Source organism: Acyrthosiphon pisum, chromosome A2, assembly GCF_005508785.2.
Source record: "Acyrthosiphon pisum isolate AL4f chromosome A2, pea_aphid_22Mar2018_4r6ur, whole genome shotgun sequence".
Taxonomy (NCBI): Eukaryota; Metazoa; Arthropoda; class Insecta; order Hemiptera; family Aphididae; genus Acyrthosiphon; species Acyrthosiphon pisum.
The window spans coordinates 18,078,566-18,082,862 of NC_042495.1; positions in this window are offsets into that span (position 1 = coordinate 18,078,566).

Consider the following 4,297-nt stretch of genomic DNA (forward strand, 5'->3'; position numbering starts at 1 on the left):
CAATAGTATATTAACACCAGCTATATGTTTAAATTAATGTTAGCAGTGAACGTTATTAATAATCAATAACTAAGGTATAACTGAAAAAATATTTTCAAAATTAGGTATAAATATTTAAAAAAAACTATTTTAAGCAACCCGTCATAGTAAACTTTAATTATTATGAACCTTTACAACAGTTTTAGTATGTATTTAATTTTTTTTTAGTAGATATACAATTATTTTTATTATGGAAAGTACATAATCTAATATCATGTATACTATGTACATTGCATAAGTATATACCATATACTATACAACAAATAAGAGAACATTTTATTTTACGTTATGGTCATGTCATAATGATAATATAATATTATAATAACTGCCGGCTATGGGTTAATAGTAAATACATTTTCACAATGCGCTGACGCTCATCTAATATGATTATAATAGTATAGTATATGGTCTTGTTTTTAAAATGGTTAATGTACCAAATTAATACAGTACAACTAATTTCAAACAAAAATCAAGATTTCAACATTGTTTTACTCAATTCAATGTGATTAAATAATATATTAAATGCATAAGATAATTATAAAAAAATATATATTTAACTAGTGGAAGTAAAATTAAAAAAAAACACAATAAACTTTATAAATTAAATAAAACAGAATAAAACAAATAAGATAACAAAAACGAAAAAAAAAACATTGAACTTGTGATCAAATAAAAATAATATATAAATAAAATATAAGAGAAATTAAATAATAGTTGTAATGATAAAATATAACAACAGTACTTTTATAATATATTATTATAAGTGAATTAAGTAAAAGTTTTTTTGAAATTATTTTAAGTGGTAAATTTTAAAATAAGGGGTAATACATGAGCCAACATAACATTCAATACAGCGGCATATGAAATCTTTTCTTTTTTGATTTCCTTAATGTGGCTGCAAACAAAATCGACTTCTTTATTTTTTTGATGGTGTAAGTGGCACAAATTCTGGAAAGTCCAAGTGTTGTAAGTGCTTTCCTGCAGAGTCTATCAGTTTCCTTCTTCTATATTTTCTTGTCATTACACCTTCACATAAATATTTCAATATTAGTTCATTAATTAATTTTAATTGAAATTCGGTTAGAAATATTTAGAATTTAAGAAATATATTTTTCTGGCACTGTTTTATTAGCTGAATTCTGTAGACATATTATAAACTATTTGAACAATTTTTTTCCCGCTTCATGGTACGGTGTACACATTCATCGGAGCTTAAAGGCAGATCAGTTTTATCAATAGCACCCATATTAGCATTGTAGCTTATTACACTCTCTGGTTATAAATATTCCTCCCCAGTAGCTCTATCAATATTTTAGTGGCTATTATTTTATCTTTATATTTACATAGTTGTCAACATGTATAATACATCTCTGCGGCCTTTCCAGTGTACAGCTATATAATATAATAGTTTATTACTGCACATTGATTCCCTTTTTCCTAATTTTAATTTCAAATGTAGGCATATCAGGCATTAACATTCTCTTTTTCCTTACCATTCCACAAGAGTTTAATTTTTTTTAAAGTACATTGCTAGGGATGATAGTGTAAAAAATATGGATAGGTATAATATAATGAATAACCATAGAAAAAAAAATGTTATAAGTTTTTTTTCAATAATACCAGATTTCTCTAATTATTGGTCTTTTAATAATCACTTGCAACTGTGTGTAAAGAGAAATTTTAAACAAAATCAGTTTCACATTCACATAAAATATAATTTTGTTCCAAATCTATATATTATGGATTTTACATACTGTTTAAGAGACAAATATCCTTTCTATAAAAGTAAACTTTCATTGATAGGTAGCTAAGTTAGAAAAAGGAATAAGATCTATAAATTTCTTTTGAACTTCAGATATTTGTATTTTATAAAGTTATTCACTATATAATTGTTGACTATTATTACAAAAATGAATTAATCGTAGAAGTAATAAAGTAATCTCTATACTCATTAATTTACCCAAATATATTTTGATGTAAGTGTTCATTAGTAGACCAATAATTTTGAATTTCTATTTTTTATTCCTGCCATCAACATATTTACTGCTAAAAATATAAAATTGTATCAATTGATGTATCGTTTCATTTAGCTAACCTGAAGTACTCTGGAGAAGTTGGTTGTTGTTATACGTATGATTGGTTTCAAATACATTCATTCCCATACGATTTGGTGTTATATGAAGACTTTACAAATATACAACACTGGAGAATTTTCATTTAAATCAAATTCTTTTATCTGTATTCTTACCTAAAATATTAGATTTCATGAAAATAAAATAACAGGCATATTTAAAATAAACATAATTACTTGATTTTGAGTACATGAATAGATATTTGGTTCAAAACCTTTAACTGTCTTTTTCCATTGCAGTGGACCAAATAGTTTCGAAAGGATCAAATAAAGGCACCCGTCGTCTTCAAGGTACATTTCTGTTGGTTGAGTAGCAAGTAAATCTAATAGAAAATGTAATATAATTTATATACCTACAATACTAGACAAAATCAAATAGTAAGATCTTAATTAGTATAATATATATAGAGAAAACTAAAAAAAATCGTACATCAATTATCAACTTAGTAACAATTTATAAAGACTTATTACTCACTATTTTCTTCTGAATCAATTTGAAACTGCTGTGATGATAAAAAATGAACGGTGAGATAGTAACTGTAAACATTTTATATTATAGGTAGGTACATTACACAAAAATTCTTATGAAACTTACTGATGTCGTCCCTATCACCGCCATGGAATGACATAGACTACAATTCATAAAATTGATATAGTATTATAGTTGGTTTTTTTGCAAGCAATTCCGTCAGTCTCGGTGGCCCCAGCCCACTGTTGGACATTGCCATTTGCCGCATGTTCGCATTGGTACTTTTGCTGTTGTTGGTGGTAGTGGTGGTGGCCGTTGAAACGTAAGGGGAAGGGGAGGTAGGAAAATAATAACACAATAAAAGTGGTGGTGGTACATTACACACACTGACCAAGAAAATCCCAGACTATGTGCCTAATTTCTTGGTACCGAAAACATCCTGAAATTGTGTTTAGGTGATACACCTTTTAGTATTGGTCCAAAATTTGTATTTTGTATAAATCTACTCTTTTTTTGGAATATCTTATCTAGACCCTACCCTCCCCACCGATTACCGGTGGATAGACTGTGCCTAATGGTATATATTTGCATTTTACACCTGTACACTGCGGCCCAAATATTTATGAACGTGCTCAATTTCTATTCTGAAATTCAACAACAAAACCAAATATTAAAATTTGCCATTTTTGCAGATACTACCTATTCTACTGTTTCGCTGTATTAAAAATATTATGAGGCGGTTTTCGAATATTGGTAATGGGTTATCAAAGACCTAAACAAATAAGTCATGTGCCAAAAACAAAATCAGAACAAATGGCCTCTATAGTAATCATAATATAGAATAAAGGTATTCAACCAAAACTTGAGTTTTCCAGCAGATAATATTCTACAGACGTGTTACGTGTTTCAGAGGATATCCGCATATTATGTTGTATCCGTCTTACATATGTACAACATAGTTATTTTTCGTCCACCTGTTTTAACAGTGTGCTGTTAGTTTTACAGTGAATTTACTTATTATTAAACTATACTAAGAAGATTATCTGTGTTCTCTCTATCGATTATTTACGATATTTTAATTTTTAATCAAGTATGTAAAATTTAAGATAATGATTATGCACAGTCGTACAGATAATTTTCTCACCACCTAAAAGTTTGGTGATAATTAATAGCTAGATAATTAAATAAATTCACTCTAATATCAAAATTAACAGCACACTATCCAAACTGGTAAACTAAAATTTGGTATGTCGGACATATGTAAGACGAAGAGAACATACATAACGTAACGGAATAAGATTTACATTGATTCAAATGCACACGTGCTGAGCAAGACTTACCGGTATCATAAACACGTCTTGTAGGTACTAAATTTTACGAAGTGGTTTTAAATATTGATTAAGATAGAACTAAATATAATAAAATAATATTATAGATTATTAAACATTGTTTAAACAGAAATAATTTCACTCGCGCAAGTTATGCACATGATGAAAAAAAAAACTAAAAACACGAGAGACAAGGCCAGTATAAAAATTAAAGGTACCTACCTTAACCTATAACAACAGTATAATGAGCAATTAAAAACGTTTACTTACTCGCTGAGCGTCCAAAATCAAATTATATGTTTTAATTATTAATATGTTTATATGGTTTTC